This window comes from Poecilia latipinna, unplaced genomic scaffold, assembly GCF_001443285.1.
Source record: "Poecilia latipinna isolate Pla-1442-1.1 unplaced genomic scaffold, P_latipinna-1.0 Scaffold3776, whole genome shotgun sequence".
In the NCBI taxonomy this organism is placed as follows: domain Eukaryota; kingdom Metazoa; phylum Chordata; class Actinopteri; order Cyprinodontiformes; family Poeciliidae; genus Poecilia; species Poecilia latipinna.
Window position 1 is genome coordinate 6058 of NW_015116392.1, and position 25675 is coordinate 31732.

The 25675-nt window shown below is 39.9% G+C and overlaps 1 long non-coding RNA gene across 1 annotated transcript in view; it reads left to right on the plus strand.

Moving 5' to 3' along the window:
• The window catches only part of LOC106941631 (uncharacterized), a 19449-nt gene extending 3532 nt beyond the window's left edge, over window positions 1–15917 (plus strand). Inside the window, exons 2-4 of the long non-coding RNA XR_001423420.1 lie at window positions 516–645; window positions 13645–13704; window positions 15722–15917. This is a non-coding gene — a long non-coding RNA (uncharacterized LOC106941631). The remainder of the gene's footprint in view (window positions 1–515; window positions 646–13644; window positions 13705–15721) is intronic.
• The last annotated feature ends 9758 nt before the right edge of the window (window positions 15918–25675 follow it).

A 25675-nucleotide genomic window follows, 5' to 3' on the forward strand; every position in this document is an offset into this window, starting at 1 on the left:
TACACTGAACAATGTACTTGTACAGTATTGTGACATGTAAGCTAACTCAATTTTAACAGTATTATTGAAACAAACAGATGCAATATCTTCTCCTCTGTACAAATGCAGCAGTGGATGATCTTATAACAAAATCTCATTTCAACCAGCGTCTGCTTTTCTAACCAATTAACACGTCTGGAAACATTCAGGTGTCACATCTGATGTGCAAACTTGCTAATTTCTGAATAAAGCGTACTTTTGTGTGTTCAGGCATAAATACAGGGGAAGGAAAATAAATCTTAATGGAAAAACAATTATATTTGGAACGCTTACCAAAAAATTTAATGTTTTCATCCATAATAAAAACTCCTGAATGTATCCTAAAAGCTTCCTCAGAGTATCCCTGGAGCCAGGAGTGAATTCATGAACGCAAACAGTTATGCATGGCTGTTTTAGAAAGGCTGACGCCGTCACTTTATTGGAGCTGTGTGGTGTTGGGGAGTAAGTCTAATTATGGTGTCCTTTGCCTTGATTAGTCTTCTGTAAAAAGGACATCCAAGTTGGTTCACTCCCCATCTACACATCTTGCTAAGCAAGAAGTGAGCGACTGCCAGCACCAGGCTGTCCAAACCCACCTTCCAGCATGTCCTTCCTGTTACACACAAGGTGAGGGGGAAGCAGATCCAGCTCAGTTAACACTCCATCTGAGCAATACAACAGAATCAACAAGGTCTGTTACTGGACATGTGCTATAAACACATCTGGCTAAAGTATCCAATCCAGTCTTTCAAAATGGAACAATACATAATAATATTGCTATATTATAAAATAATCTCCTCGCTGTGAGGACACAATACTATAGTAAGTGATGTCTAGAGTGTCTTTAGTACTCCACTCTTCCAAACTTGTAAAGCAGGTCCTATTGTGTCGTTTCGACCTGTGGTTCTTGTTGCAGCGCCACCACAGGCGAAGGAGTGAACAGGTTTTTCGATTTGGCTGACTGACAGTCAGTGTGAAAGTGAATCGCAGAAGAAAGTCCAACAAATGTAATGTTGGTCCTCAATCAAACCAAGTCTACCATACTGGTGTGAAAACACCAGTATACTCATAGCTTCCAACCACAGCAAAGAGGTATACAGTTGTGAAACACTCAACTTGTTTAAAGCAGAATTACTATTATTTTATTCTGAGTTCTGCCGTTTTCTGGAGGTAGAATGTATGGGAAAGGACGTTGTAGTTAGAAAAGTTGTAAGAACAGAACATTGGTAGTAAACAGCTGAATCAGCAGATGATGGTAAAGTTCTAAATATTTACATCGTGTCTGTCGCCCTTTTGACTTCAATGACAAAAAGCGTAAGTTAAAGCTTTGAGGGACATTTTATCCTGTGTGAGTGAATGTGGAACAACCTGGAGACTTATCCTACTCCCAATACAGATGCAACTGATATATGATAATTGTATTTTATTTGTGAAAATGAAAAACAAACAAACAAAAAAACCATCAAGGCTTTGCTTGGGGTCTAAACCACACAGATCATGTTTAAAATTTGAAAATGCATAAGTTTTTCTTTACCATAGTTAAATGATTATAAAATTCTTTTTTTTTTTTTTTTTTAAGTGTCCAGAAACTGCAGCGCCGTTAATAAAAGGAACTACCATCAGCATGTGCAGCGTATTGCTCTACTGTTGCTGTTTCTAAACGAGGCTGAGCTGATGCTCAGGAGTTTTCCTATTAAAATCAGAGCACTTTTCATATATTCAGCTTATTTTGCCAGCCTTTGGTGAAATAACCAATTTGGACTGTCTCAGTGCACATGGTAATAGCTGCCGTCTTTATAGAGGGAACTGGGCTTTGATTGCACTGTCAACTCTTCTTAATTCATTTTCACAAAACAAGTGGCAATTTAGGTTTTTGCATGCTTGAGATTGGAAGTGCTTTCATCTCCCTCCTTTTGCATTACTCCGTCTTCCACTTGCTTTGCTCTTCTACGTTCATGTCTTTATAACAAACATTTGAAAACTGCAAATCCAAATATTGCCCTTCTGTTCTGCCGAGACTTCAGAAGTGTCTTGTTGTCTTAAAATTGAAGCTACAATGCAAAGGCTAAATGTCCTGCTAAAACCGTTGATGCCGTTTATTACTTCAAATTGTTGAAAAGGGCTTTCGTGGAAACTGAAATGAGCCGTGCTGTGTCCGTGACGCCGATTGTCCAGGACAGGCCGTCTGCAGAGTCTTCCGCTGCGATGGAGGAAACCTCAACTGCTTGTCTCACCGGCAGCGTTCATAAAGCTCTCGGCCCCTACGGGGAGGTCTTTAAAACCACGCTGCTTCCAAACAGAAGCACCCGCTGGCTGGAATGCCAGACTCACCACGTTGAAGAGATAGATTTGGGTAATGGTCCAGAAACAGTCTGTCACACACAGAGAGAATGGGGAAAGAAGGGGATTAGGACCCTGAACTTCATGGGTGTTATAACAGGAGGAAGAGGAGGAGGAGGTGCTCTTCTGATTCCCCTTTAGTAGCCGTCACATATGGCATCACTTAGCTTTATAGTAGGTACAATATTTTCCCATAAACATTGAGAAGCTTGTCGTTACACCCTCATGACCTTCAATGAGATACTATGTTTAATACATAGACTTTGAATTTGACTCGGCCCACCCTTTGTTTGGAGCGTGTTAACGTGTGCCTGAATGCAGCGTGACGCCTCAGGACTGGAGAAAGTGCTACACAAATTCAGAACATTTAGGCTGCGTTCACACTGCAAAAGTGACCCAATTCTGATTTATTTATTTTTTCTTGCGGTAATGTGACCTGTATCTCTGTTGGTCATGACAGTCTGAGCAACACAGATCCGACCGTTTTCGAATGCGACCCAGGCCGCTTGGATATGCAATACGTATCTGATTCAAATGTGACCTAACGTCCAGGTCGGATCCAACCGACTTGAACGTCTTTGATACTTGACAAAGGAAGAAAGACAACAACCATGGTGGACTATCAAGTTGTTAATGTGCCGGCTCCAGTCGGATAACGACTTTAAAATCCTAAAATATGCTCCACTTGTGGGAATTAGGGATTTTGCATAGGATGGCAGATCATCACACTGACTTTTGTTTTTTTGGGCTCCCCGTCCGTGGCCCCTCCTCCCAACAGTATTGGGTTGTTTTTTGTTTTGGCGTCTAGTAGCTGTCTTTTGATGGGGGGGGGGTTGATGTGGATATTAGGGGTTTTGTATAGCTTGTGTTTTACTTTCAGTCTTGTGTCCTGTTTTTTCCCACTTATTGGTTATCGATGGTACCTGGCTGTGCCTCGTTCCCTGATCATGTCTGCTTGTATTTAGTCTTTCGTCTTGTGCTCTGTGGTTGTTGGTTCCTTGTCTGTTGCCGTTATTCGTGTGAGGCTCTCCTGGAAACCTGGAGTTTTTTCCTGTGCTAGTAGTTTATAATTCCGTCTGATCGTGATCCCAGTTGTGAGATTAAAGAAGTGTTTTCATCCTCACCATTAATCTGAGTCACTCTATTCCTTTTCAACGCCAAACTAAATATGTACTTAATTAAATATGTAACTTGACTCTAAACATTTACTTGGGAACTGAAGAATGAGATTCCAAACTAAATATTTAGCTTCATTTGGGAACAAAATATATTAAGGTTACAAATTTAATATTTTGTTTGGAATCATGTCATATATAAATAACTATGGTGAAAATTTGACTTTGAAAAGTGAGCACCCATTTCTTCCCACGATCCCAGGCTAAATAAACCAAAAATATTGCTGCTAATTTTTACAGTGTAGCCTTACAAACCGCCACTGCGTTTAAATGCCAGTACGTTTTGGGAGAAAACATTTTCATGTTACAGTTCAACAATGAAACGGGATGGCAGCAAACGGAGCAACTTTTCATCGACTCTCCATAGCATAATACTTTTATCCAGAGAAGAGAAGTCGTCCCACGCTGCACTGGGACAAATGAAACGTTTAGACGGTGACTTCAAAGACTCCATTTTGCTGTGGTGAAACATTAAAGAAATTGATGTCTTCAATATTTTTCTTTAGTGGAAGAGAAAACAACTCAACTGCAGCTCTTCTGCCATGAATTAACTGGAACTTGTAGCTGCAGTTCCGAACAGTTGATACGATAATGAGGCTTTTCTCTGGTCTTCGTCAGCATTCTTTTAGTAGAATTTATTGGCCTCATTGCTCCTTTCTAAATGTGTTTAGTATGTGTCGATAGGCCCTTTCTGCACGGTTAAAGGTTTGAATCTGCCAGTGTCCTTGAACAAACAATGTTTATGTGCTTCAGAGTCTCCCTGATGTTCCAAATCAAAATGTATATTCTCGCTGCTTGAATTTTATTTTTTTTAATATATATAATTTATGTTCAAAGACTTTCCAGCATTGGTGTAAAGTGTCAAGGGCAGTCATAATAACTGTTGGGGGTTTTAACATTACTGCCCTGCTGGTGGCCAGGCAGTGAATAATGATGAGGCTCTGTGCAGTGTGGACTTTGTGTTTGATCCAACTGCTGTATGGCTGACCTTCAGATCAGGCCTGGACTCATCTGAAGGTCAGCATGCATAAGCAGCCAGTCTGGACTAAAGAAACGCACGGAGCCGTCCTGATAAGGACATTTGGTCTGCAGTCGTCGTAGAATCCACACCTCTATGCTGGGAACTTTGGTTTGCGTTCGGGAGAGGAAGTGCTCTGGTTTAGAGTTTTGCTTGGATGATCAAATAAACTTTAGAAAATTAACACCCTCAGTTACCTTTTATTGTATTTTTATTTTCAGTTTGTTTGTCCAATAATCAGTTTCTACACCTGGAGTTATGGTGCCAGTGTCCAGCAATCTCACCAGTCACAGGACATTTAAAGCTGCAGTATGTAACTTTTCTTAAAAAAATATACCATCTGAAGAAATGCTCTACTCCAGACCAAAAGCAACCAATCAGAACCAGGAGGAGGGTCTTAGTGCCTTCAATCAAACCAACGTACTCGCTGCTCAATGCGCTAATGGTGGAAAAACAACTTACCGTTGCAAGAAAACTGTTTATCTGCCATCCTCAGTGGCTAGGGTAACTGGCAATAGCATTCACAACAGGCTAGCTGCAGCCTAGCAAGAGAGCAAGGAGGTTACGGGGAGGGGGAAATGAGCAGCTCCAACAGAGGGTGATTGACAGCGCTAAGGCCCGCCTCCTGGCTCTGATTGGTTGTTTCTAGTTAAAACTGGGAGAAGGCAGAGGAGTTCCATTATTTTTCAGATTATCTGTCACAACAAGGAGACGGTTTCAACTTGTTCTTTATAAAAGTTACATACTGCAGCTTTAAATATTAAAACAACTTGCTAAACTGTACTTGCACGATGATGTAACTGCATCATGTTGTCCAACTGGTTTTAAAACTGGAGTGTAGAACTGAACCTGACGGCCCAACCTTTTCTGTCACCTCCCTTCCAATCATATTGATGCTTTGAGAATGTTGGATTTAACAGTCCACAACTCTTCGTACTTTGACCCAACTTCGCAGCCTTCTCCCTCTTCCTCTAACTTTTCCACAGTGTTTCTCTTCACTCCACCACCCCCACCTCATCTTCCTGCTCAATCCGCTTGCTGCAAAGTCAAGGGAGCCAGTTACAGTTGAGATAAAACCCCAAACCACCATCTGTCCTTCTCTCATTAAAGTTGAGCATATGTTAATGCAGCCTCTCTGCAGCCTTCGCATGCTGCTGGTAAGTCAAGGACAAAATTGAATTGCTTCAGGAGATTGCATCTTCCCCATATGCTTTGGCAGTTTGGCTACACTACAGTATCTTCCCTAATGTCTCCATTTGCTTTTGATTTTCTTCTCCTGTTACAGCAAGACACGTTTGCCTAATGGAGAAAAAAAACATCTCTAACCCAGTTCCTTATCCTACTGCTGTATGTTTGTCTATTCTCAGGATCACTTGTGTGCTCCAGGTTGATATCCCACATTTACCAATTGTTTATCCACTATAATACTTGGTAGGACTACTTCAAGTCAGCCAGTGATTATAATTCTTTAGCTCAAGAATGCAAAACATTATTTATGCATCACTATTGAGTAAAAAGATCAGTAGCTCAACATGATGTGAAATTAAAAATACATTAATTCAATTAAAACAGTTTATTAATCTCAAAGGGAAGTCTAATGTAATTCATGTTATACATTTTTTTAATAAGTTGCTGTGATGGCTGTGGGTAGGGTAAGAATCTCCTGTAGCAGTCCGTATTACAGCATACCTGAAGAAGCTTCTGACTGTAGATACTCTGTTGTAGAACAGTCTCATAATGCTACAATATTTTGACACTGTTACAAATTTTTGACTGCTTTCTTAGCAGACAAAAACCATTTATGTGTATAAATGTTTTTTCTGCACAGTTTGAAGCATCACATTAGAAATGGTTGATGGAAACGGCAACATGGAAAATAACTTTCTCAATTTCGTCCAAAATGTTTGCTGAATGAGTTCTGACGTAGTGAACGTTAATATCACACAACTGATCAGCTGATTCTATTAGAATTGTGATTTATTTCTTTGTCTCCAGACAAAATACAGCATTGCCAATACCAGTTGACATGACAGTTGAATAATTATCCAATAGCAACATATTCCTAGAAACGTCTGTTCATTTGTCTGAGAAGTGTGGTCTGTGTTACCTAGCAACCTCGACTTCCTATTTATTACAGCCATGTGTCGTGTCAACTTCTGACGGAATGACCCTTTAACCAGCCTGACTGAAACACGTCTCATTCACTTTTTTGTTACATGGAAGTTTGCTTAAATTTCGCATGACAGTTTGATAGAAACGTAAAATGTGTCGTCTTATATTTGATGTCTCTGACAAATATTTATAAAATATGAACTGTTCCTTTTCATGTGAAATTCTGCTGCAACCTGAAGAGTAAATGTGAAGCACATTAGGAGATAAAAACTTCACACTACAACGCTAACACAACTCTTCGTCTTCTCGGTTTTATACAAATATTTTCCAATGCCGTTTGGTCAATAACTTCTCTAAAAGTACGTGGAGCCTGGGTTGTAAGTATTTTTCTTAAGCTTCAAACTGGGTTAACAGAGCTTTCCTGCAGCTAGAGTTTACAGTTCAACACACACACGCAAACACACACACACACACACACACACACACACACACACGCAGACCATTTGAGTGGTGGACACAAGCACAGAGATGATCCAGTCAATGAAATGAGACCATCTGCCTTCCAGTCACATTTTTCACTTTCTCTAAACCTTCAGGCTGGTTTTCAGTTTGGTTTTATGAAACATAAATGTATAGAAAACAGTCATTTAAAAAAATAAAATATAGTGTTTGTGTGTGAAGCGTATAATTTTTATTTCACACGAATGTGAATTCTGCTCCTGGAAGGTAATTTTAAAATGGAAAGCAGAGCAGGGGGAGGTGACGGAGTGATTAACCCCTTAATAAGCTCATCTGTGCAAACGGCTCATGTAATATATCTCTGTTGAGGAATCATGCCTTTTGAGTAGCTTATGGAATATTAAACCATTTAATGTAGTGTCACCTTTTTGCCAAAAGGTGAATTTAGGCAAAAAGTAACTATTTTAGGAAGGTGGTGATATTTTGGTATTGATCCAATACCAAATCAATAAAATATTGATACCTTATATGATTAAAGTTTGATAAATCATCAAACTTCTCACTGTCAGATGTTTTCATCTATTTGTGTATTTAGTTTGTTAAAACCAACAACAGAATTTGGACAACGTTTACAAGTGTCTACAAAATACTTAGTGGTGCATGTAACAGTATATTTATATTTAATGTTCCATTCCGCTGTATGTCCAAACTTACTCTTTTGCACCAAGTAGTTTTTATTAAAATTCCATTAAAGTTGTTAGAAAATACATTTGTTAAAATCTAACTATAATATGAGCCATGAAATGTGTACTGTCTGCGGGATGCAACTGACGGTCAGCTCCACACAGAGAGAGAGAAATGTAAAAACTGAAGATAAATACAAGAAATTGTGAGAGAAACAATAGAGAAGAACATGAAGGATTATTTAGCCCGTCCTGGACGTCAGGTCATGAGTTCATACAAAGTAAAAGAATCAGATCTGATGTATTTTTTTTATTGTTTTCTTTTGTGAATTACGTGAAAAAAGACGGTAAAGGAGACGAGATTTAAGACCATTAAAAATGATTCAGTCCCCCAAGAATTCAGCTTGTGAGGTCTGTGTAGTTAATATACTTATTTTCTGTAATTAATCATTAACTGTCACATGTAAAGTATAAGACTCGGTTTTGATATGTTTTTCTTTAATGAGCAGTCCTCAGGGGTCGTCAACACCAGAATAGACCTTGTTACTTTACATTGTCTGTAAATCCTTCAGGGTGCTAAAGTGCACATAGGGCTGCAACGATTAATTGTATTAATCATGATGATTTGATTATTGACATAATTGTTGACTAATTTAGTCATCAATTAACTGTTAATGAGAGTATACCGGCTCAAAAAAGGCCATTTGCTAAATAGTAACACACCCAGAACTTTAACTACGCCAAAACTGTACCAAAAAAAAAAAAAGATTTTGCAACTTGGCTACATCTTGTTCAAATTCCGCATAAAAATTATATTAAGTACCTCTTGCTACCTTGTTAAGAATCAACAGATCAGCCCAAACTGTACTGGTGCCAAATCGAGCAGAAAGCGCTGAGGTTTCCACATGTTGATGTTAGAATGAATTAGTTTTAGCTCCTGACGCTTTCATTAAAGAAATGTTTTTAATTGGCAATAAAATCTTAATTTTCTATTTTAGAAAATAATTAAATATTTATTTCTATTTTAAATATTGTGTAAAATAAACTTGCAGAGGTTAAATTAAAAATCAGCAGAGTGCAGTATTTAAAGAAAAAAATGCAAACAATCAATCGTCAGAATAATCCATTACTAAAATAACAATTATTGTGCAACATTACCGTTTGGTTACTGAGGTGGTAATCATCACTATTCACCTTTAACTTTTGCTGGTAGGTGAATGGGACTGAACCAGCTGAGCCATCCCGACACATAAACCAGCTCTGAGCTGTAGCGCTGCCCTCATCCTGCATTTTCAGCTACTTCTACCCCCACAGAGCATTAACTACTCATTAAATTTCATCTTTACAGAACTGGAGCATGCATGACAACAGTTAAAAGCACGTTTCTACTTGCTCAAAGGTGAACGGGATTCCTGAGGGCTCCATAAAATTAACAACAGTGATGGTAAAAGGCAGCCTTTTGTACCTTTTATAGCTCAGTACATTTGCAGGTTGGAAGAGTAATATGTAGGGAGACTTACTGCCGCTCGCTGAGCAGTTCTGCTTTTTTACTTGATAAATGCACTTGTCACTAGTAAAATGATGCTGCTTGCAAAGCTATTGATTTTTGCTTCTTGGAGCCTTGGTCCCACAAGCCCCTTTGCTCTAAAATCGGGGCAGCGGAACAAAAAGCCAGAGAAACCGAAACGGGACCGTCTCAGAGGAAACATTGCGCAGTAATAAAACGAGGCAAACAAACTAAAACCAACACTTCCACGTGGCGAAAGGACAACGTAGGCGTGTGGTGTGGTGCAGCGCGTGAGCTCATACCCTGAGACTTTTACATGGCTGGTTGAAAAAGCTGCTCCAGCTTTGCTCACGTTGTGACAAAACCTTTTCCTCGTCCTGCTGTGATAATGCAGGCGCCCGTGTAATGATGTGGAGCAGAAAAGGAGACCCCAAGGTGAGCAAGGGGAAAGCCCATGTATCACAGCACAGCCTCCATCTTCACACCTATTCACAGGCCATCAGGCCCCAGTAAAAAATAAATTGCTGCACTTCACAGTTCAGTGGAGGGAAACAGGCCAGTTGTTTGAAGCTGAAGCTCATCTGGTTATCCAAAACGGTCGCGCACACACACATTTAACAAAGGAAAACACACACCAATATAGGATATGTATATTTCAGTTTAAAAAATGCATCAGATTAATCACACTCTAGCACTGTGATTAATCACCATGCTTAATTTTGTAAGCTTGAGAAGAAAAATAAAATACACTTTGTCTTAAAAATGTAAAAGAAAAATATTTTATTGTCTCAAACCGAACAACTCGGTTTTCCAGGATTTTATATTCTGGACGATTCAGAAAAAGTCATTTCGTTACAAACATCATCTAGAAACTAACTATAAACGTTGTGATGCTAAAGCTCAGCAGTCTGAGCTCATCTGGTCTCATGTTAGTGACTTTGCATTGCTGAGCGTAAAACCTGTCGTCTGCCTGTAGTTTCATAAATGGCAGCAGAGGAAGTGAATGAAACGGTTCATTCTGTGTTGGTCTCGCTTCCATATATTGAATTAACATTAACAGCTGCCTCATTCGGTTCAGCACTTCTCTCTTCGCAGTGAAGGATGGCAATTTACAGCGCAGGCGATTTTCGGTAAGTTTTATAGCATCAAACGTTAGTGATCTAGACTTTTAACAGTCTACACCTCCAGGAAGCAATCGTTTCTCAATAGCCGAGAATCCAGACCGTCTGAACGATGCAAAGGAGAGAGCAAAAGGCTGGTTTGTTTCATCAGGCTAACATTTTGGTGAAGTCACTAAGGTGTTTGTTTTGTGTTTTAGTTCAATTTTTCACTGTTTGGTTTTGTCCCACTTACTGTTTTAAACCAACTTTTTGCTTGTCTATAGCATCTTATCTTGCAGAGCTGCACATGTGACCTGAGCTCCACTGCCACCCTATCAGTGTTTTAAGTGGGCTGGTTCCACACCAGGAAATTTTACCTGTCAGAGCACAAAGAGTCTTTACCAACGTAGTACCAGGACTGTTCCTGGTGTTACATTTTGTTTGCTCATTTCTTTATAGATAACCATCAAAGACAAATGTCACATCGGTTTAAAGGTTTGTGAAATCCTGTTTGTATAAAACTATTATGTAGTTTTTGAAGAGAGTTGTTTTCTCTGGAAACCAGAAGGACTCAAATTATTCCTACTACTCCTAAAGGTGTCTATGTTCTTATTTTCATCTTTCTGCCGTTGCTCTCGGGCCGATTCATCTGAGGTCACCAGTCTCTTCCCAACACCCAATGAGAAACGCTGGTGTTTTGCCACCAGATTTGTTTCTCTTCATTCCTTGTTAGGAATCTGTTTCTGATTCACTGAGATCACAGCTCAAGCTTTATTCACTACCTTTCAGCAGGAAATGCTGGACGCATTGATTTTCTGGTGTGGCCACTTCTGGACCTCCTGATCACGCTTCGACTTTGTTCACTGGAGTTAAAGCTCCATAGACCTTCTGCTTAGTCAATATTTCACAGTGCAAAGTTCCCTTTCTCAAGGTTGGTTTATTTATATGAATTTTTGACCTCTGCATACAGTCTATAAAGTTAATCCAGTTTGTCACATGATTTATTTTTAGCTTTCCTTCTCCACAAGAAAACTAATTAAAAGAAAAATTCATGTTTTCAGCCATTTCTGTTAAACTCGTATTTTATTCCATTTACCTCTGTTTTATTTGATTTTGGTTTCTCCTTTTAACTGATTTCTTTCCTCCTCTTTGCTCCTGGCAAAGTTGATCTTAGCATCCATACTGTTCCCTTGGGAACAATGTCTGGACCCCTAAAGTGATTGTTACGCTATTTGTGATGTAAAATGAACAATTTGAGTTCTGAGCGTAAATCCTCAACAGTTCAACATAAATACTCTGACTTGTATTATGGTATGTTACATTTATTTTTAATTTTAGTCTTTTAACCTTTTATCACACGTTTGGGACAGGCTACCAACTCAATATTTGGCAGAGACAATTATTCACAGTAATATGTCCTGGATGATCCCTTCTGCCTTATTGCTTTTGCCACTTGTCTTTAAATCTCTGTCATTTGAAAACTGGATTTTAATCTGGTTAGCTTTGATAATAAAATTTGTTTGATCATCAAAAAAACTGAGTGAGAAAATATATTATCACAACATGTAACATGTAATTAGTACTAAGCAAATTTCTCTTGGAAAAGTTAACATTTCCTTCTTGATACGTTGTTGTCAGCCTTCAGTACATGAGGCGTGTGATGAATACTATGAAGTAAACCAATAAAGGCTGGTTACACGGCACCGTGTTCATTTTTTCCCTTCTCAGTTTGTGTCTGAATCACACTGCGCACGGCTCCAGAAATAGTCCACGCTCCAAGCCTGGCTGCCGCTCCCTGCCTGCATACAAATCACTTACTTACAGACCAAGTTTGGTGTAAAACACATTAAACACTCGCTGTTTTTGACATACCATTTCATGAAACAAAGTGCCACAAAGCATGAGGTGTTTCCACAAGCTGTGGATGCCATTTGGATGAAAAGCTTTTCTGTGTGGTGGTTTTCAAGGTAAGTGGGACACATTCATATTTCCCTTCTAAAATATATATAAAGTGATGTAGCTTCCAAGTTGGGGATGAAAACACTGGAAGAGCCTGGGGGCTTTGAGAAATCTCCAGCACACAGGAGTAGGAGGATGCCAAAACCGTATAACTCATCCTGATTGGAAGAGATGTTGTATAAATATTAAATAAACATGAATGCAGAGAATTGTGTCCGAGTGGTGTGGTTGGTACAGCCGAGTTAGTTCAGCAGCCTAGTGTCGGTTCAAAAAGCGGTGTGTAATATTTGTAGTAATTTTGATCCAAAAATGTAACCATCCATCCAGCCGTGGGTACATTGCAAAAACGCAAACTCTCACCGAGTATTTTTGGTCTAGTTTCTAGTGGAAATATCTTGGCACCCTTAAAATAAGACAAAACTAACTTACAAGTGACTTTTTAGCAAGAAATAGGAGCCTGTTTTAAGTAAATAATTTCTTAATATTGATTAAAAAGTTCTAGTTCTAGTTCTAGTTGATGTGAAGGAGCAGCAACTCTACTCCGAGACCCTCCTGGTTGACTGAGTTTCTTACCTTATCTTTATGGATGAGTCCAGGCACCATATGGAGAAAACTCATTTTGGTCGCTTGTACCTCTGACCTCGTTCTTTCAGTCATGACCCAAAGCTCATGACCATAGATCAAGGTAGGAACTTAGATTGACTGGTAAATCGAGAGCTTTGCTTTTTGACTCAGCTCTCTCGTCGCCATGACAGACTATTATAGCGCCCGCTTCACAGCCGACGCTTCACCAATCTACCTGTTGGTCTCCCACTCCATTTTTCCCTTATTTATAAAAATTTATATCATAAAACAAGATGATGAAATTTGACTGAATGTCTTGGGCTACTGTGTGCTTCCACTGTTTTGTCTTGCACTGAAATGCGGCAAAGTGCTAAAAAAAAACCCAAAATCCTCATCTGAGACATCTCCAGACCGTAGGAAATGTTGTGAACTACCAGCTTTGCAGAAACTGTGTAAACACGCTTTTTCACCCAAAAGAGAAACACAGATTTTTCAATAAGCTTCTCGGGATCTCGAGAAAGTCAGGTTCGCATCTTTTTGTTTTCCTTCATGTCCCCTTAGGGCCTCCGTATCGCAGTGTTCAAAGTGTGTGAAAAAAGTACAGGCTCATATTCCAGAAATTACGGCACTTGTTTTAGATGACAGAGCCTCTTATTAACCATTGTTCTTTACTGTATTGTAGTTGTAAAGAGCCGTGTGATCTGTCCAGGTTGTATTCTGCTTCTCGACCAATGACTGATGGAGATGGACACCAGGTCCCCCTGCAGGAGTAAGCGGGGTATATGGATGGATATCCATGTCCAACCTTTATGTTTTAAGTATTCAAAGTATTTTAGGCAAATGTTTTCTTGTTCTTTTTTTGTGTATGTATGCCTGTGATTTTAATTTTATTTGGATGTTTACATATTTTAATTTTCTCTTCTGTCTGCAACACAAATCTACCTAAGTGTGTTACTTACATTACCTTATTTTTTCTTGAAAGAACTGTAATTTTAACTCAATAAGTTAAAACTACAGACACATTGTGGCAGCCATAAACAATATCAAAATGTGCTTCTGTGAATAGAACATCAAAAACATTAAACATTTCAGGAAGACACAAAAAGACCTAACATTAATGTGCCAAAGTTAATGACCATATTGAAAAAGATCAAATTATCTGAGTTATGAGAAGGGGGGAAGCTGAAACGGTAACAGTCATGCTGATCGTACTCGGTACTGTATTATTCTAATCCCTGCAGACAGAGAAGAAGACAGATTTGTTTCTGTGCCGGATCAATGGCTGAGTCTCCAGTGGCACTTTCTCTTTCATTTATCTCCGCCACTTTGATTCCATTGTTGGAGCAGAATGGAGGCGTTGCCACGTGAATGCTGGGGCTCAGCAACTCCAGCGCTCATCCATCTGTGTTGCACTTCTTCAGTCGTCTCCTTTTATACGAATGGTTAATGACATGAAACTGCCGTCTGGCTGTCACAGCACAACATGCTAATCTAATCGCGTCTCTTAGAAGTTGAAGTTATTATATTAACCATGCTTTACTACTACACACTGTAAGAGTCTTTAAGTCTTTTTTTTCCCCTAAAGTACAGCACAGGGAAAAAGTTACAGATCAACTTAAACTTTATGCTCACAATGCCTTTCCCTGTGTTATGTCGTGCTATCAGTCAAGGTCAAGGTCAAATTTATTTTTAATGCGCAATTCAAACAGCACAGGCTGCACAAAGTGCTTAACAATAAAAAAAAGAAACACTAAAAGGCATCAAAAGGTAAACATTAAAGGAAAGAGCTTAAAAGGCTGAAAAGGAAAGGAGAAAGGTACAACACAGAAAACATTTGGGTCAATGTGTACTAAAAGCCAGATCATAAACGTGAGTCAATCAACCTCATCGACGCACTGCTCAATGTACTAACAGAAGAGAAACGACTTACCGTTACCGGATAACTGTTCATCCATCATCATCGGTGGCTATGCTAGCTAGCTCACGGCAGACTTTGTTGTGATGAATTAGCTGTAACGTACCAGAGAGCAATGGAGAAGGTCTGAGCAGCTTGTACATAAGGGTGATTGCTAAGACCCTCCTCCAGACTCCGATTGGTTGTGTGACAGGTCTGTTATAAAACTCAAAGAAGTCGATTTTACATAACATCCCCTTACAAACTGCATCAGTGTTAATTTAATATGACCATAAAAACAAAAGAAAAAAAATAGTTCTGTATTAGTAAAAGAAAAGCAGTTGAATAGTTTCAGGTTGTTCATCCATCCTGTGACATGAACCCATTTCAGGACCTTCCAAGTAAAGTAGAATCTCTCATATGTCTGACGCCAAACAGGATCCACCGGTAAACTTCCTATCCATGCTAATTCCAAGCAGCCTTTGCCTTTCCCTTTAATGACAACGTGGAATTATTGTAATTATGTGTGGGCTCATCACTACACATTATGGAAGCGCTACCTGCCAGCTGTCCCCCACACAGTGAAGGTCATTACAAGTGCAGGATTAATCCTCATCATCCACAGGGGCTCCAGCAAACCGCCTTCCTATCCTAAACCACAAGATGTCTGTTTTTCTTTATTAGCTTTTGGATAACAGAATTTTTTTCTCTCTCACACATAACACAAAATAAACCCCGACCCCCCGCCTAGAGGAGCCATGATGGCTTCGTTTTCCTTTGCCAGAAGTCGTGTCTAGAAGAGCCTGGTTTACTTTGAAAAGAAACGACACAAAACCTTTGAGCTTCACAATAAGTAAACCGAGATGACACTGACGTTTTTATCTCACCACAGACCACCAGGACACCTGTGGCTAAAATCATCCTGCCAATTCACTTACTAGGAATTTCATCCTGACCAGCAAACCATGAAAGACTTTGTTGTTTGGTGGAAATCCCCCGCAGTGGCACGTCTGAGCAGCAGGGCAGTCGGTCTTCAAGAGATGAAGTAGCTGACAGCATTTGGTCTCTGAATAAAGTTTTTGATTTATTCTTTGCCGTCAACAGAGGTTATTTGAGAATTTTAAATGATTTCAAAATGTATTCCATTGTAAAAACCCCAGCAGGCATACAAGCACTGTGGAGAAAGTATTTTTCAAAGACTTTTTGATCATGAATCTCTTTTTAATATCAGACAAAGATAACTTAACACTGTTTTTAATTGATGATTTCCCCTGTATATATTGGAAGGAAAAACAACAAATGAACCTGGTCTGAAGTAGTTTAGACTTTTAACTAAATGTTGTCAAATTTAGGAAGAAACTAAAGTCTTGGAGAAAAATCTCCTTAAAGGAGTAGTTTCCTACATTGTACCTTTTACTTTTGAGTTTAAACTGAAATATCACTACTTTTATATGAGTGAAATTTTTGGATATTTTGTCCATTTTGACTAACTAAAGGGAGAAGAAACATATTTTAACCAAAAGTGCAGCCAATACACAGTTTATTAAAATTATAAAATGCTGTATGATAGGTATTTTTTCTCGAACCTACATAAAAAGACCACAGACAACGTATATGAATTTTATAGACAAAGCTTTTGCAAAAGGAGAACTTTCCATCAGCCGTTCACAGAAAGTTCTGATCTCCTTCCACGCGAGCCCCTGTTTTATTGTCAAGCAGAACAACCAAAAGGGGCAGTCAGGAAGAACAACAAAGGTCGTAAAACTTCTAACCTAAACAAACCAGCAACTCAGTTCCAGGTGTGATATCTGATCTACGATCTGAGCCCAGTTCAGCTCTAGGTCAAACTGTCAACAAAGAGGGAGGATAAACAAGAGACAAAATACGACTGCTCATAAGCAGTTAGGAGGTATTCTGGTTGATAAGAATTAAGGTCTGGGAAACACAGAGTTAACTGTCTCACATCAAGATAAACAGACAGTCGTAACCTCCAGATCAGTTTATACACACATAAGGAAGAGAACACTTTAAACTCAAAATCACAATAATACTGATTAACATTAGACTGAATATGAACTAAAGTAATAATGATAATACCAAAAAATATCTAACACTGTATATAGCAAACATAACTTAAAATAAGTTTGACACCTTGAAAGTGGGCCGTCTGTCTCTTTAGAAAGCTCCTGCTCTTTCTGACTCCACCTTCCTCTTGATGCCGTCTTCTTTCGGACACCGCCTTCAGACCCTCATCACAACATTTAGCACCATTGGGGTGAGAAGTAGTTTGTATAATGACCTCAGCAGATGCTCAGTTCCAACGAGCCACTGCTGGCTCTAAGGAGTTCAGGATTACTGAGGTTAAGATGTTTTTTTAAGCGAGTCTCCACCACCCTACCAGCATGGCTAGGTGGGCCCCATATGGGGAAAAGGAGGGCAGATCAGATGGGTCCCACATGGGTTTGCCCATGTAGGGCCACAGCCCACATGGGCCCTACATGGTGGTGGACCCACATGGGTTTGCCCATTTAGGGCCCATGTGGGCTGTGGTCCTACATGGGCAAACCCAAGTGGGGCCACCGTGGAACACGCTGACAAACCCATATGGGACCCATATGTCAGCTCTCCTTTCCCCCATATGGGGCCCACCTAGGCATGCTGGCAGAGCAGTAAGGTGGGAGAACATCAAACACCAAACTAAAGCAATTAAAAGTAACTACAACATATATAACAGCTAAACGGAGTAAGCAAAGCAGTAGTAAAGGGCAGATGAAGTTGGGAGCTTTTTTGGCTACTCAAAATTTCAACATGACAATGCAGATGTGTAGGAATAATCAAAAAGAACATGAATCCGGTCTTTATAATCAGCCAAGAAGCAAAGCTGATGAGATGAAGGCTCTCTGTTCCTTATGAGGGACTCCACTTCCAGTCCTCCATACTGGTTGTTCTTGCAGTAAATACTGGTGAGTTATATGGTTGAAGAAGACGAATGAGTGCATAAAAAGGGAAAGTCTTGCATTAGCAGATGGGTAATGGATCTGAGCTGCCCACTCAGCGCCGGCACATATATCACCCCACGTCACTCTGTCTGTATAAAAAGCACAGATAAATAAATTAACAAAAGCCATTAAAGTGATTTGACTTTAGAATAAAAAGGCAGAGTTCAGAGTTGTGAAGAGGGGTTTTGTAAGGTACATATTAGTAGTTACTGTCTGACCTGCTGTTAAAGATCAATTTATGTCTTTATTCCGGTTTGTGATGTGAGCGATCAAAAAACGAGTCATAATTGCCTTGCTAGTGAGGAGTAGTGTTCAAGGTTGGCATATCTGGCAGATATATTTCACCATCTGAGTCACACAAAAACACACAAATGCAAAGCAGAAATGAAAACTTCCTTACAAGCACAGATAAAATAAATGGATTCCGTTTGAAAGTGAATCTCTGGCAACAACATGTCCAAACGGGCAACATTGAGATGTTTCCACTCACAGAGAAACAAGATCCCCACACTGCTGCACTGTGTGAGGTAATAGTTAAACATCTGAAGACCCTGGAGTCGAAGTCACCATTTTATTTCTCTTCATCCTTCACTGAATCCCTTGACTGGATTAGGGACCCATTTAGTTCAGTATCACTTGTTGGAAAGGGCATGACTTTACAGGAGCAGGAGAAAGGGTAAGTTGATCTACTTTGGACAGTTTTTGGATAAACACTCCCAAGGAGTTCCCCATTCTGACCAACAAAGCTGTCTCAACGTTGCATATATGCTATAGTTTATATTCCATTCCAAGCGTTACTTTGTGGACGTGTGTGTGAGGTTTCTCTTTGATGCCTTGTACAGGTTCAGCCTTGTCCTGGTTCAATCTGCCATGTACAAATGTGCTGCCTTTCACTAAGATCCACCCGAGCTGTCAGACTGCACTTACTGCCGAACACAGCCTGCTTAGCTTTACTGCCTTTGATCTGCGTTTTGACTAGCAGCAGGTAGGAGAAGTTTTCCTTCCGTCTTCCAATCCGTCACCAGTGATTGATTGCAGCACACCGTCCCACCAAACTGCATTAGGACTTGTTTGCAGGTGCAAAATGTTGTTGAAGAAATCAAGTGGGAGGAATGCTTGTTTAACCGGGTCGACTCTGGAGGCAGCATGGAGCTCAGTCGTGGAGACGGTTCTTATGTTGGCTAACTGACTGCTGCAAAAGAGATGTGTGTGAAATTATTGGTTACCTTCATGGCCATTGTCAGCTTGCATCAAGATGGGGCTAAAACCATTGATATGAACGTTGTACTTGAAGGAAAAGGTTCTCTAGATCATGAGCAACATCAAGGTAAGACGTTTAGTTGCAAAGAAGAAGGCGTCGGGTCTCCAAGGGTGTTACTGTTGTCACTCACTTCCCAATTGCACTCAGAAATATTAGGATGCATTCACTCCAGCCCTGTTCAGTCCACTTACATTGAAAGCTAGTTTGTTTGCCCAGAAAGTCTGGTTTGTTTGCTAATCAAATTCTGATGTGGACCAAAAAAGTGAACTCTGGTCACCTAAAAACCTAGATCTTAGCTCAATTAAACTGAATTCTGGCACAGTTTGAATGTATATGTGAATACAAGTGGACTGCTCCAAAAGCAGGAAGTGACCTACAGCGCAGGGCATTCTGGGTAAATGCAAACAAAACAATACTTTTCATTACCTCTGCACCAAAATCATCAAACAAAAGCTCATATATATATATAGATAGATATATGTTTGTTTGCAGTGGTAGCGTACACTTTTCATTTTCCCAAGAATTAAAATTGTAAAGGAAAAAAAAACATATTGGCAAAAGTTTGCAATACAATGGTATTTAGAGAAATCACTTCCTCTGGTTTGCCTTTTCTTCCTGTTCCACTTCATTGCTCATTTCAAAATAAATGTTCTTTTTTTACATGTCAGACAAAACCCCAGCAGCATCAGGAGTTTGTTGGAGAGGGCGGGTGAGACAGGGAATGGTGTGTCTCCATGGTAACCTGCAGAGAACGCAGACAGTATGACAAAAACCCTTTCACATGACGTGTGCTCACGTGTGTATGTGTGTGTGCATGTGTGTGTGTTTTTAGTTGTTCTCTGAGCATCTGCTGCCAGCAGAGGACTGACATCCAAACATGTGACTGTTTTTGTCATCATTCTGAAACAGAAAAGAAGTGTTTAGCCTCTGTTTGTTTTTTAAGTCCAACTCTTGGCTGTTTCCTGGGATAAAACTGTCATCTGCAACAACATTCTACCTAAAGAACATGACGATTCACTAGAGAAAGTTTTCAGAAAATTAACTTAGGGTTCTGAGAGAACAAAGCTGTTTTGTTTTCAGGAATGTTTGCAGAATGTGCCTTTAGACCGGTGGTGATGCAACTCCCTGAGATTTTGCATCCAACTTCCAGTCAACAGCTTTGTAAAGGTTAGAGGACTTTGTAGGACTGACCTTCGTCAATAAGTTTGTTCCATAAACTCTATTTGGAATTGATATAGAAATATTATATGTGTTCTTTGATAATGTCTTATATTCTTTGACAATATAACCTGATATATAATGAATTACTCATAACATGCTTTACTTGTCTTTACTTGTCTTAGCATGTTTCATAACCTGATCACGCTCCGAGCTCACGCTAAACAATGGTATCACGCTCTGAGTTCGTGTTGTACCTTGAGACAGTGAGAGGTCATTCTGACCTGATCACACTCTGGGTTTCGAACAATGGCTGGAACTCGTGGTCAGATATGAAACGGGAAATGGCCGCACTATTCTTGGAGAACCTGCCTGGGAAAGAGGAAGTGGCCATTCTTCACTCACGCAAGGATGCTTGTTAAAGAGTATAAAATTGGGGTAGTCCCTCGTCTTAGCAGAGTCTGCCGTGGGTCGCGTACGGACGCCCAGCCATGTGATTGCTACTCTGCCTGGACTGATGCCTCTCTGGTCCATGTGTCAAGGTAAGAGCGAAATATATTAGAGGACAATATATAGCATCACGTATCAGTGTATGAATGATGGCTTTGCTGTGCAGCATTGCTTTGCTGTAATCTGTGGCGGAATAAAAGGACACATTTATTCTAGCAGACCAGCGTGTTGACTCATTCTTGTTGCCGATCACCTCTGATCCTGTTTAAAATTGCATAAAACAGGATTAGTGCCCGGACATTTTTTTTACCCTAACGTTAAATTTATCTGCCTATCCTGAAAGACAGCTTGAAGTCTATTCCTTGGTGAAGAGATGAATTATCATCCTGAAAATACAGAGCTGGACGATATGGCTGAAAAACATATCACAATATAAGGTCCTCATGTCAGTTGATATGAATAATTATTGATTAGTTTTTTGTTTTGAATATCTGAACTACTGCCAAACTGGTGGTGTGACCTCTCCTCTTTTATCTGTAGTTTTCACTCCCTGGTGCTATTTTTTATTTTTAAGCAGTTATTGTATGATCACTTCTTGTTGTCTTTTTTTTGCCAGTAGTAACACGTGATCACATGACTCGGGTGATGCAAAAAAAAAGTTTCCATCCCAGTTTTGCGAAAAATACAACATTTCGATTCTTCTGAAAAACTACCTCTTCTTAGCGAAAAACTTGTGCAATTTTATGGTCAACTGAAATGTGGCCAATGACTACTGAGTTTTTTCTTTAATGGGGGAGTTAACTTTGAACTTTTGGCTTTTCCCTGAGATGACAATTGACAGTTTGGTCGTTGACCTCTGTTTGTCTGTTTTTCTGTCTATATTTTCAATCCAGACTGGAGTTTTTTTTGTCCAGATGCCTTGATGTTGACCTCCCTTAGACAACCTTAACCTTTAACTCTATCAATCATCCAGGGAAATGACTCATGGAGGTGGATGGGAACTCCCTTTAACTGTCGACTCCTTTGTATAGGCTTGCACTGTGGATATTTGTCTTAGGAATGCAAAATACAATACATTTTTTAACATATTTGTCTTCCTTTTTTGCCCCCAACGTAAAATGATTGAGAAAAAAAGAATCCTTAAAGACAAGTGACTCCAGATTTTTACTGGGCTGTGAAGCAGCTGCTTTTCAATTATATTAACAGCATGTAAGTAAAAAATAATGTATATCCATAAGCTTTGCTAGCTAAGCAGAAATTGAACACAGAACATTTCCCATAATAACTTCCTTATTACAACTCATCCCATACAGGGAGCAGAAGACGGACAGACTCTTAGAATCTAGGTTACTCCACTCAGGCAGATGTTAAATTATGAAATAAGACATCTTCTGTGTTCTGGTTGCAGTGAATAATTGATCTTTTCCCCCCCATTTTTAGAATAATCCCCTTTGACCCCTGTTCTATGTCTGAACCAAACCTGCTTTTTAGAGGAATTCAGACTGCGTCTGACCAGCTTTGTGAACGCAAGCGTCTGCAGCCACCGTTCGGCCTGAGCGGCTGCTAATAAAAGCACAGCATCCTGGATTTGATTCCCGTCTGTTTGCCTCGAGAACTCTCAGCAGCGTTACTTATCTGAAGCGACAGATGGAATGGCTGCTTTAATTACCATGTTCAGCTGCCACACAGAGGATAAAAGCAAATCTCGCTGCACACGTTCTGAGGGTCGCAGTCGGGAGATGCCGAGCGGGGCGACATTCTTTCTCTAGGGTCGTGTATTTTTTGAAACCTTGCTCGCTGCCTTATTTTTATCCTCTTCCAAACAGAGTGAAAAGAGACAACGAAAAACAGAGAGAGAGAGAGGGAGCGAGAGACAGAGGGTGGGAGTGGGTGGCAGCCATCTTGGACTGGGTAAAAAGTGTAATCCTGGTCATGCTGTATCAGCAGCAGAGAGATAAGAGTGTGAGGGAATGCCTGAGCAGGGAAACCCCCTCTCTCTGCAGAGACGGGGATACTGCAGATATCGCTGCAGGCAAATTAAAGTGGGAGGAGGTGGAATGAAGCACAGTCTCTGGGGCATCTCCAGCCTCATGCTCGCTCTTATTAAACCCTACTTCATACTGGAACACGTACTGGACAAAGATGACCACAGACAGACCAACAGGAAGGAGGGTAGCACCTCGAACGTCTAACGTTGATGTCGATCATCATGAACATATCATGGACTATTTGGACTGGAACAATCATTGGGTAATATTTTTAGAAGTGTCATAAACTCCAACATTGCATATTGGTGTAACGTCCAGCGTGATGGATGGAGTCGACCTGCAGCAGATGGTCACAACTGAACCACACTGCTAAGTCATAGAAGCAAAGATTAGGAAAAGAGGGAACATTTTTCATTTGGTGCAATTGATATATTCATCCTAATTATATGTGCAGTCATGGTGTTTCCAGTAATGAAAAAATTAGGACTGGCAATAATAAAATCTTAATTTTCTTTTAAAAAAAGATATATATTTATTGTTTTCAACAAATTATCAACAAAACAACAGGACAGTTATCAGGATACATTGACATACAAAATGTCGATCAGTCTAAGACCAGTTAACGTGGGTTGACGCTTACAACACTGGGATCTTCTACATCATCTTCATCTGTTGATGAATCCAAGCAAAATCACAGCTGCAAACCGGTTCCAGCTGCTTTGTTTTAGGACCTCTTTCAGGGACTCGACAGCAAAGATCTGTTGCAGATCTGGCAAGAGCTGCTGTCAAACAGGTGAGTTTTTTAAAGTTGTGCAGCTGCAGGGCTACTCGGTTGGTTGCTTCATTAACTAAAAAAGGGTTTTGATTATTCTTTCTCGACACCAACTTGAACAGTTTATCCCAGAAAACTTTAAGTCAGAGTAAGACTCGATGAGGGTTTTGGGGTTTTCCACTCGTTCGATGGAGAGCTGGTCACGAGTCAGCCTAGGAGTTTAAGGGAAGTAGGTGGAGTTGGCTGGTGTGCAACAACAATTTCTGTTTCTTGCTAGACCTGATCTAGGACTCATTGGAGAATTTTCTTGCCTGTCGTCTTTGCCTCAGTGTTGGCTGATGAGGCAAACAATATAAAAACTGTATTGAGTAATGTATTGAGTTCCACAACCTCTGCCATTGCAACACTATTTGTTCGTTGGAGGTTTGCTCTACTTACATATTGGGGTGAAAGAGACAATGTAAAATAATACATTGGAATTGAGCATCAGGACCTGCTGTGTGAATGTAGCCTTCATCATGAACCGTAGCCTGAGAGAATCTCATTTTAGATGCAAACCTTACTCCCATTTTGTTCATTAGTGGTCATTATGCGGAAAAAAAGAAAGAAAAGAAAACATTCTGCTTAGACAGCAAAGCTGTGCATGTAAATCTAGATCAGAAATTCCTAGAATGCACAAAGGCACAGTTAATGCAGACACAAGTGCTGCCATACGTTTATTCTGGGATGTTGTACCGTAAATAACCTTTCAGGACAAAGAAAATTTGTGACTGGTTTTTGCTTCTCCCCAAAACGTCTTCATGCACATTGTGCCTTCTGTCACCTTCCTGCCTCCATTTTTATTTATTTCCTTTCAGAGCGTGGTGGCAGGCTGATGACGGAGGGTTTGAGAGAGCAGATAATGGTGTGTGGCATTGTATTCTTATTCCGAGCTGGAACTGCCTGGACTGGCAGCGTTTATGGCTGTTATTAGCAATTACCACTTTGACAAACGCCAGCTCCCGCCAAGTGGTTCAATATATACATTCCAGCAAAGCAGCTAGGTGAAATCCAGACTACACTCTGATTAACATTGAAGTGAACTGCCTTATCTACGACTGATTATGAATGTTGTGGATCAAAGTAGTCCATAATACAAGTTAGCTAACCAAATAAGCTATGTTTTATTACTTCTGAATTAGTTGCATTACTAGCTTGTAACTCACCTTAGCTAGCTTGCTCCAATTAGAAGCTAGGCTAGCCATTAAACATAGAAAAGACCACAAAGATCTTATTTTTTGCATGTTTCACAAGACAGACTAGCTGGAACCTGTGGGAAGACAAAAGTGAAGTTAGAGCTGCTGCAACCAGTTGCCAAGTAGGTGTTGTTCCTTCTAGGCCAGCTTTATGTATGTACAGTGCAGTGAAATTTGTCTCCTCACACATTTCTTCTGTTTCTCCTTTTTTGCTCCGCTTAAATATTTCAGATCATACAACTATTTATTTTATTAGACAAAAACAACAACAAAAAAAGAGTTAAAAAGTTAGCTTAGCTAATAAGTTAAGCTGTCTGTTTCTGCACATTTTGGAACTGAATCTCAAGCACTTTGAATTGCCTTGTTGCTGAAAATGTGCTATATAACCATTACCTTACCTCAATGTATTAAACCAAGAGAAACCTAAATCAGTAATTATTGGAAATAGATCCCACCCAGAGCATTCGTAATTAATTAAATTTAAGATAGCTCATACAGTCGTCCTTGTAAGCCCTCCACCTACAGCAGGATTCAAACCGGGGACCTTTGGAGCAACATACCAACCGAATGAATAAAATGAACTGAACTAACCAGAATATTGCAGGGCAGAGCATCCCTGCCTCTGTCTCTGTGACATTATGAGAGCCACTGAATGGTTTTTCATGTAGATTTTGTGACAGGTACACCTTTGTTTTGGGAAGCCATTAATAGTTCAGTGACAAATGGTTTGACTTATTTGCTACCCAAAGCAAAGAGACATTTTGGGAATCTACCGAATGCCTTCGCTGTAATAAATGTTTTAGTGCTCCCACAGAGGGAGTGTGGTAGTTTGTTTTTATTATTCAAAATGGCACCAAGCTAAGTTGGACATGCCAACAACAATTAATGGGAAAAGCAATTGATGTCAGAGGCTGGGCCTCAAAAGACTGATCAGTTTTTTATCTGTGATGGCTCCAGCGCAATGAATGCTGGGAAACTGTCCC